A 14,766-nucleotide genomic window follows, 5' to 3' on the forward strand; every position below is an offset into this window, starting at 1 on the left:
ATAATTCTTGAGTCTTCTATCAGATGGTACTGTCCTGCTGTGTGTTAAAGAACCCATGTTCATGATTACTTTTAAAGTAACAGAGATAGGAAAATTTTTCTGTTTCACCACCTTGAAGAAAAACATAATTTAGCATTATAAAAAGTATTCCTATAAATAATATTTGTATATTGGCTTACAGTTTACAGAATACTTTTATAACAACTGAAGAATATATCCTCCAAAATATTCCCTGAATTATCCATTTGTTGCTGTATTATTGCAATCATTATCTTGCAACCCATTCCACCATCAACATGCTTAAACTTTAACAATAATAGTAAACTACACATATTAAGGAGGCTATTTACAAAAGTCAAATGTGTTACTGTCATAGGTCTATATTTTTAGAAATACTTGACAGTTGAAATTGTTCAGATGAAATTGAGCAATTGATCACAGACTCTCCATCTCAGCAGTAGATCTTGGAAATACAGGCCTCTTCTAAGCAGGCTTTGACAAAAAAACACGTATGAATGTGGTTTCTTAATCTCTCCTTATCAGCTAGGTTATCTATTCTCATTCAGGTGAAAACACAACTAAAAAAAAATTTTTTTTAGGTGGTTTCTGGAACTTACCATGTAAACAAAAGAATAGAAAGAAATGTGGGTAACTTTCTTAAATCTACATAACTGCATTATGTCATATGCTATTCAGATTAATGACTTATTATTCAAACTCAGTAGGGATGCAATTAAGTGCTAAGAAACTGAAAGTAGCTCACAGTTTTATAAGACTGAGCTGTTTTCACTATCATAATACCTGAAGCACCAAATATATTTACTTCCCTTCAAAATCCACATGCTCAAAACCAGACACCAGCCACAACGTGAAGTGCCAATTCCTTTGAAACACTGTTAAACAGATTGTTTCAAGAAGCAGCAGGATGGATCTCACTGAGGCTCCTAGGGTGTTTCAGGTCCTCAGGGAGCTGCACAGGTACTTGTAGAATCATATATTAAAGGACAGTGTTACTCTTAATGCTCCTAGTGAGTATCTTGTCACACAACCGTTCCGTATACAAGTCTCCCAAATGGTTCCATATGCAACAGTCCTGATTTCCGATGTTTTGTCCTATGCCCAGATCCTTGGTCTAGTGATTATGGCCATTCTATCTACATTTTCACATCTGTCAGTTTGTTGTATTGTGGTGGCTTGTGTAGTGTTGTGATGCTGGAAGCTATGTCACCGATATTTCAAATACCAGCAGGGTCACTCATGGTGGACAGGTTTCATCGGAGTTTCCAGACTAAGACAGACTAGGAAGATGGACCTGGCAGTCTACTTCTGAAAAAACTGGCCAGTGAAAACCTTACGAATAGCAGCAGAACATTGTTTGGTATAGAGCCAGAAGATGAGCCCCTCAGGTTGGAAGGCACCCAAAATATGACTCAAAGTTGAGTCAACCTTAATGACGTGGATGGAGTTAAGCTATTGGGACCTTCATTTGCTGAGGTGGCACAACTCAAAATGAGAAGAAACAACTGCAAACATCCATTGATAATCAGAACATGGAATGCAGGAAAGTATGACTCTAGGAAAATTGAAAGTTGTCAAAAATGAAATGGACCCATAAAGATATCCTAGGCATTAGTGAGCTGAAATGGACTGGTATTGGCCATTTTGAATCAGACATTCTTAGGGTCGAATATGCTGAGAATGACAAATCGAAGAGGAATTGTGTCCTACTCATCATCAAAAACAACATTTCAAGATTGTATCCTGAAGTACAACACTGTCAGTAATAAGATAATATCCACATGCTGACAAGGAAGACCAGTTAATATGACTATTATTCAAATTTATGTGCCAACCACTAATGCCAATGATAAGGAAATTGAAGACTTTTGCCAACTTCTACACTTTGAAATTGATAAAACATGCAACCAGGATGCATTGATAATTACTAGTGATTCGAATGTGAAAGCTGGAAACAAAGAAGAAGGATCAGTTGTTGGAAAATATGGCCTTGGTGAAAGAAAGGATGCCTGAGATCACATGATACAATTTTGCAAAACCAACAACTTCTTCATTGCAACTACTTTTTCCAACAACATGAACAGTAACTACACACATGGACTCACCAGATGGAATACACAGGATCAAATTGACTACATCTGTGGAAAAAGATGATGGAGAGGCTCAACATCATCAGTCAGAACAAGGCCAGGGGCTGACTGTGGAACAGATCATCAATTTCTCACATGCGAGTTCAAGTTGAAGCTGAAGAAAATTGTGTAATTCTACAAGAACCAAAATACAACTTGAATTTAGAGACCATCTCAAGAATAGATATGACATATTGAACACTAATGACTGAAAACCAGACAAGTTGTGGAATGACATCAAGGATATGATACATGAAGAAAGCAAAAGGTCATTAAAAAGACAGGAAAGAAAGAAAGGACCGAAATGGATGTCAGGGGAGACTCTGAAACTTGCTCTTGAATGTACAGTTGCTAAAGCAAAAGAAAGAAATGATGAAGTAAAAGAGCTGAATGGAAGATTTCAAAGAGTGGCTCAGGAAGACAAAGTAAAATCTTATAATGAAATGTGCAAAGACCTGATGTTAGAAAACCAAAAGGGAAGAACATGCTCTGCATTTCTCAAGCTGAAAGAACTGAAGAAAAAATTCAAACCTTGAGTTGCAATACTGAAAATAATGAAAGATGCAGGAGGCATCAAAAGAAGAAGGAAGGAATACACAGAGACACTATACCACAGAGACACTATACATCATTTGCTTGGCCTTTAGAACCATTTCAGCAGGCAGCATATGATCAAGAACCGATGGTATGGACAGAAAAAGTCCAAGCTGCACTGAAGGGAAGGGTGAAAAATAAAGCTCCAGGAATTGACGGAATAGCAATTGAGATGTTTTAACAAATGGATGCAGCACTGGATGTGCTCACTCTTGTATGCTAGGAAATTTGGAAGACAGCTTCTTGGCCAACTGACTAGGAGAGATCCATATCTGTGCCCATTCCAAAGAAAGGTGATCCAGCAGAATGCAGAAATTATTGAACAATATCACTAATATCACACAGAACTGAAATTTTGTTCAGGATCACTCAAAAGCGGTTGCAGCAATACATCGACAGTGAACTGCTAGAAGTTGAAGCCGGATTCAGAAGAGGTCATGGAACGAGGAATATCATTGCCGATGTCAGATGGATCCTGGATGAAAGCAGAGAATGCCAGAAAGATGTTTACCTGTGTTTTATTGTCTATGCAAAGGCATTCAACTGTGTGGATCATAACAAATTATGGGTAACATTTTGAAGAATGGGAATTCCAGAACACTTAACTGTGCTCATGAGAAACCTGTACATAGATCAAGAGGCAGTTGTTTGAACAGAACAAGGGGATACTGTGTGGTTTAAAGTCAGGAAAGGTGTGCATCAGGGTTGTATACTTTCACCATACTTAATCTGTATGCTGAGCAAATCCAAGAAGCTGGACTATATGAAGAAGGATTGGAGGAAGACTCATTAACAACCTGTGATATGGAGATGGCACAACCTTGCTTGCTGAAAGTGAAGAGGTCTTGAAGCGCTTGCTGATGAAGATCAAAGACTATAGCTTTCGATATGGATTGCACCTCAACATAAAGAAAACAAAAATGCTCACAACTGGACCAATAAGCAACATCATGATAAATAGAGAAAAGATTAAATTTTTCAAGGATTTCATTTTACTTGGATCCACAATCAATGCCCGTGGAAGCAGCAGTCAAGAAATCAAATGACATATTCCGTTGGGCAACTGTGCTGCAAAAGACCTCTTTAAAGTGTTAATAAGCAAAGATGTCACTTTGGGGACTAAGGTACGCCTGACCCAAGCCATAGTATTTTCAAACACTTCATATGCATGTGAAAGCTGGACAATGAATAAGGGAAAACTGAAGAAGAATTGATGCCTATTCATGCTACTGGCAAAGATTACTGAATATACCACGGACTGCCAGAAGACCGAACCAATCTGTCTCAGAAGAAGTACAGCCAGAATGCTCCTTAGAAGCAAGGATGGTGAGATTTTGTCTCACGTACTTTGGATTTGTTCTCAGGAGGGACCAGTCACTGGAGACGGACATCATGCTTGGTAAAGCAACAGTCAGCAAAAAAAGAAGACCCTCCACGAGATGGATTGACACAGTGGCTGCAACAATGGGCTCAAACATAGCAATGACTGTGAGGATGGTGCAAGACTGGCAGTGTTTCGTTCTGTTGTACATGGGGTCGCTATGAGTTGGAACTGACTCGATGGCGCCTAACAACAACATCTACATTTTAAAACACGCTATAATATGTGTCTTAGTCACCTAGTGCTGCTCTAACAGAAATAACACAAGTGGATGGCTTTAACAAAGAGAAGTTTATTCTCCCACAGTCCAGTAGACTACAAGTCCAAATTCAGGGCATCAGCTCCAGGCGAATGCTTTCTCTGTCGACTCTGGAGGAAGGTCCCTGTCATCAGTCTTCCTTTGGTCTGGGAGCTTCTCTGCACAGGAACCTCAGGTCCAAAGGACATGCTCTGCCCCCTGGAACTGCTTTATTGGTGGTATGAGGTTCCCATGTGTCTCTACTCACTTCTCTCTTTTATATCTCAAAAGAGATTGGCTTGAGACACTATCCAATCTTGTATGCCTCATCACTATAACTGCCACTAATCCATCTTATTAGATTATAGTGATTGAATTTACAGCATGTAAGGAAATCACATCAGATTACAAAATGGTACATAATTATACGATACCAGGAATCATGACCCAACCAAGTTGACAGATATTTTGGGGGGACACAATTCAATCCATGACAGTATATTATAAGGGTAACTGTCACTTAGTAATTAATAACCTGAGAGCATGAGACCAGCATTGCTACTAGAGCATTTGGGGCAATCTTCCAGATCTGGTCTCATAACCCCTACACAGGTAGCACTTCTACATCTTTGCCTCCTTTCACTGCTTTTATCTCCTTTCTGTTCCTGCCAGGGATTTCAAATCACTTCTTCACTGTTATTTCTTTTTTTTTAATTTACAAGACCTATAACTATAATTTACGTTTATAGAGTGTCTGATAATGTCAAAGCTGTTTTACAAATAATGTTTGATGCCCATAACAATGTCATGTAAGATGAGGAATCTAAGGCACAGGAGGTCACTCAGACATAGTATCAAAAGAGGACGCCTGCCCCATGACTCTGAATCTGGGGCTTACTTCACACCAAGACTACGTCATCATTTGCTTGGCCTTTGGATTGGACTTGCATTGGAAATCCTTTCTCACCAGCTGTGTGATTTTTAAATATTAGTTAAACTCTCTGAATTTTAGCTTCCTTATTATTAAATGGGGATAACAATACCTACTTCTTATGGTTATCTTGCAGGTTAAATAAAACGATGTATATAAAGTAAAGCATGTAGCATAAAGAAAGTGTTCAAAAATGTTAGTCCCTTTGATCCTTTTGGCTATATTTCACCTAAAGGTAGTTCCTTTAGGTCTACTGAAGATCTCTGAAGTTCTTCTGGATTTAAGTGGTGGGTTAGAGGGGTAAAGTACATTTAATATTGTAGAGTGACCAAGTTAACTTAACCAAGGATTTATCAATCATGTACTACATTCTCAGAATAGTGCTAAGTGCTGCACGCATGCAAGTGAAGTAGCAGCAGCCAAGGGATTCTGGCAGACGCAAGAATAAGACTTGATGATTTCCTAGAAAATAAAAAAATTGCAAGAGGGGCTAGTCTGGCAAGTTAGAGTTCTTTGTAAATTCTTCAAAATAATTTCAAATGCTAATACAATAATTTTAAAACCACTTTATGAAATTTTATAGTTTCACTACTTGTAAGTAGCAACCCCAAGGTGTTATTTTTGTAGACAATAATCTTGCATCCAACCTTCATTATTACATGGGTTGGGGAGTGAGGTGGGTGAAAGAGTCAATCTCATGGTGAACCTAGGAATGAGCAGTTAAAAATGTGTTAGATGTTTCTTTTGTGCTTCTATTACTTGAGTCACCTAGATTATAAAATACCCTAGGGTAGGAATAGCCATTTGGTATTTTCTCTCTTGTTCTCCTTCAATGCCAGGGAACAGATGTACCTCTTGAGCTGAATTTACCCTCTGAATTAAACAAACAAAAAAGTAGCTATGACTGTATCCCATTTGGACTAGCCTACAACAAAAAAAAAATCTACAGTCAACTAAAAACATTTTCATATTGAAAATATTTTTTTAAAAGATCAAACCTAGAGAAACAATATTTGCATAGATAAATATCAGCATAATTAGGCTTAAACTGTAAGAATGAAGAAGAATAAATTTCATTGTTATCAATAACAATTATTCACTGGCACCTGTGTGTGAGGTCATGTGTGACATGAAACCAGCTCAGGTTTAAAGTCAGACACTTCAGTTCTTATTCTGCCTCCTCTTGTGATTTTAGGCAATGACCTGACCTCTCAAGGTCACAGTGGTCCTGTTTTTAGAATGGGGATAATGCCATCTGTTGTATGGCATTACTGAAGGAATTAATTGAGATGGAAGGAGCACTGGTTGGTGCAATGGCTAAGTGCTGGGCTGCAAACCAAAAACTTGGTGGTTCAAACTCACCAGCTGCTCCATGGAAGAAAAGCCCTGGCAATCTGCCTTCTGTAAAGATTACAGCCTAGGAAAAATCTATGGGGCAGTTCTACTCTGTCCTATAGGGTCACTATGAGTCAGAATCGACTAGATGGTGTAAAACGACAACAATAACAATTGAAATGGAACATTACTGTACATGCAGTAATAAATATGTAACAATTTTTGCAAGTTTAATATGCCACAGACAGTATTCTAAGCCCTTTCTTTTAATAGCTCATTTAATCTTCAAAACAACCCAATAAGATGTATACTATTACAGTCACATGTCGCTTAAAGTTCATGATACATCTTTTGAGATAGGATGTTATGTGATTTGGACATTGTGCCAACACCATATTATGGACGAAGGTCCTTTCCAGGCATTTGCTTCCAGAATAAGGTCTCATCCGTATTAAAAATTTGCTGGGGCAAACAACCTCCCTCTACAATTAGTTTATCTCAGGTTTTAACAAATTCTTCTGCTGCCTTCCTGTCAGCACTCACAGTCGCACCACTCACTTTCACATTATGCAGCAAAAAACATTGCTGGAAGCACTTGAACCACCCAGAGCTAGCACTAAACTTGATACTGTAGTCTGGTTCTGCTTGTTCTTTAATCATCTCGAACAAGCTTCATGCCTTAGCAATGATAGTCAACAGTGCTGAAAGGGATTCACTTTTGTGTTTGGTCCTCGATCCACCACGTCACTAGCAATTTCTCCATGTCTGATATAGGTCCCTCTTGCATTTTGTTAGCCTTGTAGCCTTTAGTGGAGCCAATCCTTTAACAGCTTGGAGGATTATTTCTTTGCTTTTGAGGATCATTGTGACTGTCGAGTGCGACATGCCTAAATCTACTATGTCCTGTTCTCCGTCGGAGATTTCTGAACTCTATTATAACCTTATGGGACCACAGAAGTATATGTGGTTGGATGTTGCTCTATGGATGTTATGCGGTACATGACTGTATTATCTCTGTTTTACAGATGAGGAAATTAATGGACAGAGAGCTTTAAAAAAAAATGCCAAGGTCACCCAACTAGTAATTAGTTGAACACGAACTCAAACTCAGGCAGTCTAGCTCCAAGTCTATGCTCTTAACTACTTCCCTTTATTGTCTCACTCCATCACAGCAGTTCCTTACATGCCCGTTTCCCCTCACCCTGGATTCTGGCATACAATACTACAACGGTTCCTACTTTCCCAGAAATAAATAGCTGCACTTAGGACACAGCATATATACAGAAAGAGATAAAAAGCAAAATAGGATAAATGTTGTCAAGTGCCAGTGGAAGGGTATAAACCACACGTTCTGCAGAAATTTCTAAGAAAGGAAATAATATGGCTGGGGAAATGAGCAAGATTTTGTAATGTGGATGAACTTAGGTAACTAAAACAAGCAAGAGGAGTTGGGAAAGTTCTTTCAGGTACTGGGGATGGCATGGACCAAGGCTTTCTGTGTTCAGGAAATGAGTATCAGATTCATTGGGGAGGGAGATTTCCGTACAGGAACACTGAGACAAGAGAACAGGAGGCAATTTAAGTCGTTTTGTAGAATGTTTAAAAAGCTCAAGAGAGGAGTAAAGACTTTTACGTCTGCCTTCTGGAGAGCTACCGGAGGCTTCTGAGTGGCCGTGTGCATGTGTGCGTACATGCCAAGTTGTATCAAGCAGTGCTTTCAACAGACTAATCAGTTGGCAGGTGTGTAACATGGATGGGAGTTGGGAAAGTTAGATCACAGTTTGCAAGAGCACACAGAAGTCTTTAGTACACATACCTACATTCAGACACTTCCCAATTATTCCAGTGATGATTATGTGGTTGGTGGATATTCCATGGCCTCTCTTCACCTACAGCTGTCCTTTAGAGTTGTTCGCTCCTTGTTAGCACCTGAGGGTGGACATGGAGGCAAAGCGATTTTCCAATTAGTCATTTTTTGCAGCTCCTTATTATCTCTGGCTAAAGATTTGTTGGGGAAGAAGTATATTGTGGATGATCAGAACATTTTTTTTTCATGGTACTTCCAATTCCTTTATTAAACAATTTGCTGATAAAGAGCAGAGATCCATTTGAGCTTTAACACTGAAATATGTAATTGTTAACTCCCTTTGATCACAGATGGGCTTGTAAATTGGGAGCAACCCATATGTACTTTTAAAAAATAATGTTCTTGTAGCAGTGGTTTGTTTTTGATCTGCCTGCTGAGATTTTTCAGTGAGGGTGGTTACATTTACTTTTCTTAAAAATGCTGCACATTGTGTACCTCCAGACTGACCTTTTTCTCAAACCATAAGATTATCCATACCAATCATTCTTAAACCTCTGCTACAACTTGAATATATTAAGCAGTTACCGCTTCTTTCTAAGGGGTATATAGATTACCAAGAGACCTGAGTCATTCTCTAGCTATAGGTTACATGTTTGGCTCTAGAAGTAAAGTGCTATACTAGAAGGATTAAAAAAAAAAGTTAAATAAATAAAAAGAGGGGGAAAATAAAACAGATTGCAACGCTAAAGTTTTTTTTTTTTTTTTTTTTAGTTAATGTATCATTGTTATTTCAGGCTATTATTAAAAGTTTCCACGACATCTTAAATACATTATAGGCGTTTGATCCCAATACATCATTATCACTAATATATACTCAGTAATAGCAGCCACAAAGATTATTCTATACCAAAATGGCCTGGGAAATCCATCTTTTACTTGGGCCCACTGTATACAAATACATTTAGGGTGTAAAGCAAACACACACACACACACACACACACACACACACACACCCTCTTTCCAAAAAAGATCTTAAAAATTGATACATGTGACTAATTGCCAGCTATTTAATTTATTGTGAGGCTCTCTTCTCTGATTAGCATATTTTCATACATTATTTCCAGTTCTTCTATTTGAGTCTTTGTCAACTTTTCACCTCACAACTCACAATCCCAATATGGCCAGCATAGTTCTAGAGAAATCAGAAAATTAGTAGGAAAATAGTGAATCCAGTTATTTCAGGGCATGATACATATCAATAAAAAGCAAAAAACAAAACAAAACAAAACAAACCCATTGCCACTAAGTCGATTCCGACTGATAGCAACCCTCTAGCATCCACATATTAGCCAGAAAACTGGCTCCATTTTTTATGAGAACTTCTTGGCATGCTCACAGGCCTGCTGACCTCAATATAAAACAAAACAAACCTCAACTACTCTGCTTCTCGATCTATTTGATAAACAAAAGTATTTCTAAGGTTCCTAAATAAGCAGAAAACATTATAATTATGCATAATTAAAATACTACACTCAAGAGGGCACTCAACATTCATTACACCGTAGAACTCATCGCCTACGGGTAGTACCTTCAATTAGTTCAGTTTTCACAACAGAAGACTGTGACAATCAGTAATTGCAGGTGTTTAGTACAAGTTAACAAAACAAGGTAACTTGCCTTTAAATCATACTCTCTCAGCCAGCAGAGGCACTGCTTTCGTTTAGATTCTGAACTTTGTATTATTTCCAGAATACAGAAAAGTAACAGATAACAGAAAAACATATTGCCTTCAAAGCTATGAGTAGATGCACTTCAGTATTATCAGCAATTCTAATTTAGTAGGTTAAAGTAGAAGGTAAAATATAATAATAAATGGTTTTCAAAGAGTCCTTTTAAAGACAGTTTATAAAATTGATCAGTATACTTATTCCCTTAACTTACATTTATTAAGCACCTACCATGTACCTGAGTTTATGCTAAATGACAGTTACAATGCACCCTAAGAACTAGTCCATCAATGATTGTTTTCCTTTAAACAAACACAGAAATTTAGATATACAGATATATATTTGTATGTTCTTACAAATATAAATCTGGAGTATTTATATCAACAATTTATAAAATGAAGATATTTATAGTACTATTTCACATTATTCTTAAAATTGTAATACATTATTTGAATTAAAAAAAATTAAATCACAAATTAGATTTTTTTCTTCTTCTGAGCCTCCTCTATAAAAAGCATACACATTTTTACAAAATATGTCTTTTTTGTAGTAAAAAATGCTATTACAATTATTGGTTTTTTTCTTAGGTGTTTATAGAACTAACTATAGATTAAACTGGAGCTGGATTAGCAAATAGTAATACAGTTTTAGATCTAAGAGACTAGTAAAGCAGATTTTTTTGCTTTGATTCAATATCAAATTGACAACCATGACCTGAGAGAGGGTTATCTTTTACTAGCTGCCACTTCGAGGAGATACATTTAGTCTTTCATTTAAACAGAGGAAAGAACTCATTAGAAATGCCGTACAAGTGGTTTCAGAATGATAAATCTCAAGTTACCAATTCCACTTTTAATGATTAGTTGCCTATGCCTTATATTTAATTAAAATGGTTATTTTAAATGCTTATATTTAATTTAAACATAATAAGTAGCTAAAGCTTAATGTTATGCCTCACCCATTTTGAAATTAATTTATGAAATAGCTTAAAAAGTGCTGAAAAATTATTAAGATATTTTAGAATCAGTTTGCATCTTTTTTTGGTTTCAGTTGTGGACCCATAATGAGCAGTTTACATTAGGTATGACTGCAGGGGCTCTGGCATAGCTAATATGCAATAGAATAAAATATTGATATGTCATTGACATTTCCGTTACACGTATGATATATACTTTAACCCTCCAGGAAATATAATCCACTGCCAAGGACAGGATTATTTAAACTTTAAAAAGATCTAAGTTTTATAAATTAATATTGGCCTTAGCATATTTAGCAGAACCACTCTTTTTAGCAGATGATCCCTAAGTGTGTAATATTCAGTGTAATAAACTTTCTTGTGGGTCAGTTCAATAAATTTAACCAGAATGTGTTTTGAAGCAAATGTTCTGATTTTCCCTCTACTCTAACAAACAGCATGGTCTATATACACAGCAATCTAGAGAGCTGGTGGTAATGCAAAGCCATTTTTCTGAGGACATTCTAAAACATTCACAATAGATTCCTGGTGCAGTGAGAGACTACATCCATGAATGTCCTACAATCCTTAATGTAGTTGGTGGGCAAAACTGCTAAGCTGGGCACATGTGTCTATTAATGATGATTGCTATCATCTATTAGGTACTGAGCCCTGGTGGCGCAATGGTTAAGAGCTCGGCTGCTAACCAAAAGGTCAGCAGTTGAAATCCACCAGCCACTCCTTGGATACCCTAGGGACTGTTCTACTCTTTCCCATATGGCCGCTATGAGTCAGAATCTACTCAATGGCAATGGGTTTTTTTGGGAATGTATTAGACACTGGACTAAACGTCTAATAAGATGATATTATTAGGCCCATTTATAGATGGACAAAGAGAGGCTTGGGCTAAGGCACTTGCTTGTTTGTTAGGTGCCCTTGAGTCGATTCTGACTCATAGCAACCCTGTGCACAACAGAACGAAACACTGCGCAGTCCAATGTCATCCTTACAATTGTTGCTATGTTTGAGCCCATTGTTGCAGCCACTGTGTCAATCCATCTCGTTGAGAGTCTTCCTCTTTTTCACTGACCCTCTACCAAGTATGATGTCCTTCTCCAGTGACTGGTTCCTCCTGATAACATGTTCCAAGTAAGAAAGATGAAGTCTCACTATCCATGCTTCTAAGGAGCATTCTGGCTGTACTTATTCCAAAACCGATTTGTTCTTTCTTCTAGCAGCCCATGGTATATTCAATATTCTTCGCCAACACCATTAATTCAAATGCATCAATTCTTCCTTGGTCTTCCTTATTCATTGGCCAGCTTTCACATGCATATGAGGTGATGAAAATACCATGGCTTGGGTCAGGTGCACCTTAGTCCTCTAGATGACATCTTTGCTTATTTAACACTTTAAAGAAGTCTTTTGCAGCGGATTTGCCCAGTGCAATATGTCATTTGATTTCTTGACTGCTGCTTCCATGGGCACTGATTGTGGATTCAAGTAAATTTAAATCATTGTCAATTTCAATCTTTTCTCCATTTATCATGATGTTGTTGATTGGTCCAATTTTGAGGATTTTTTTTTCTTTATGTTGAAGTGTAATCTATTCTGAAAGCTGTAGTCTTTGATCTTCATCAGTAAGTGCTTCAAGTCCTCTTCACTTTCAGCAAGCAAGGTTAGGGTCACATAATTAGTAAGTGATGGAAGCAGGATTTGAAACTTCACTCCACAGCTCTGCACCTTACTGCCCCAGCTCTTCATCTCAGAGGATTAAGAAAGTGCTCCCGATTGTGAGATGTTTACAACTACCACCATCCCCACAACATCAACCACCCACTACCACCACCACCACAACAACAAATACTTCTCTCCTGTCATAATAATGTGAATTAATAAAAAGGTGAAGGTAACACATTTGGCTTGACTATTAATAACTAAAACCTATTGCACTCAGTATTAGTGTACTCCCATACCACTATCTGGAGCCCTGGTGGCACACTGGTTAAGAGCTACGGCTGCTAACCAAATGGTCAGGAGTTCAAATGCACCAGCTGCTCCTTGGAAACCGTATGGGGCAGTTCTACTCTGTCCTATGAGTTGGGATTGACTCAACGGCAATGGATTGGTTAGGTTGGTTATACCACTATATGTAGATATTTCTAATATTTTATTAAAACTTGGGCCTTCTCCTCCCAATGAACCCTTATTAGTTAGGCGAGTCCATTCCCACCATTCTTTTATATTAGCTAAAAAACGTTTTTACTCTTCCTCCCTACCCCTTAACCATCCCATTACAGTCGAGTCGATTCCGACTCACAGCGAACCTATAAGCACTTTAACTCGGGCAGGCTGTAAAATTAGATTCAGCTTACACATCAAGTGAAGTCATGCAGAATATTTCTCTCCTTTTCACACTAGTACTATTATGCGGCATTCCAGGATGGCTTTAAGTGATACGGTATCTCAGTTACCTCAACTGCCATCTGTTTTGGTTTCTTCCAGTCAATTCTCCCTGGCTCCCTAAACAATGAATGCTATTCCCACTGTGGAGCTAGACAGAGGGTGCGTTCTCTGCAAAGCATGTGGGTAGCAAATACACATGCCCCTCATATTTAGACAAGACTGCATTAGATTGTGATCAGAGCTAATTATCTACTGATTTTTAACTTTAATGTTTCAACTATCAGTCATTATCTTAACTTTGGACATCCTCAGAAGGTCCAAAGGTTTGGAACCATCCCAAAATAATCATAAAAGAGAGACTATTTGATGAACAAGAAGCCAGAGAAGTAAAGGCACATCTGCTCTGTTAATCTTGCTAAGGTCTTTAAATACCATCTGTTTCTCCATTCCTTTCTGGCTACTATCTTCCCCTAAGCTAAAAGATTTTAAAATGACTGGCGGTACACGGGTGGAGGAGGAAACTTCTTGAGAAACTAGTTTGAGATTTTAATTCTGTATTTCATCTGCCAGACAGTGAAATGCAGTTAGCTGCAGCAAGCGTTCCTAACAGATAAGGGAATTGTTGCTTCACATATAATTACACTGAGTCTAAGGGTAGACATAGCCAGCCATATCATCATCATACCATTAGAAGTGCTAGTAAGTCTGAAAGGAATCCATTTTGAGGGGGGTCAGAACTACTTTTATTTCACTTCAAACTAGGGTCATCATGGAATAAAACTGATAATTCTTTTGGGTGCACAATTTTTGGAATATAAAAAAAGGTATTAAAAGGTAAAGGAAAGTAACTGTTGTGACTGGCAGTAAGTTCAGGCATTTCTTGTTCTTTTGTGTTTGCTTTGGAATGTTAAACAGGTCGGGTCCTTTTTAAAAGAAAACATTTTATTCAGAACATTCTCCCAGAAAAGCCCTCTTTGACAAAGTGTCATTTTTTGATATATTAGTACATGTCTGCCCACATTTTATATTCAAAAAAGGCAGGCAATGTTTTAACAACTTTGACAAGCATGGGGAATTAAACGTCTAGAGAACTGACTCTATTAATGTAATGCTATAGTCTGTGCTATATTCTTCATTTTGTATTTCTTCATGCAGGCAGCAACATTTTTAATTGTACCAATTTTTGGTTGAAAAAAGCGTAGAGAAATTAAAGATGAGTAACTAGGATAGAAAAACTTCAACTTG

At 37.6% G+C, this 14,766-nt stretch overlaps 1 protein-coding gene across 1 annotated transcript in view; it reads right to left on the reverse strand.

The window, feature by feature from the left end:
• The window catches only part of HS3ST5 (heparan sulfate-glucosamine 3-sulfotransferase 5), a 192,683-nt gene that overhangs the window by 126,415 nt on the left and 51,502 nt on the right, over positions 1-14,766 (reverse strand). Inside the window, exon 2 of the mRNA XM_004372481.1 lies at positions 8,443-8,555. The gene's annotated coding sequence lies outside the window, so the exon portion shown is untranslated. The remainder of the gene's footprint in view (positions 1-8,442; positions 8,556-14,766) is intronic.

This window comes from Trichechus manatus, unplaced genomic scaffold, assembly GCF_000243295.1.
Source record: "Trichechus manatus latirostris isolate Lorelei unplaced genomic scaffold, TriManLat1.0 scaffold00017, whole genome shotgun sequence".
Taxonomy (NCBI): Eukaryota; Metazoa; Chordata; class Mammalia; order Sirenia; family Trichechidae; genus Trichechus; species Trichechus manatus.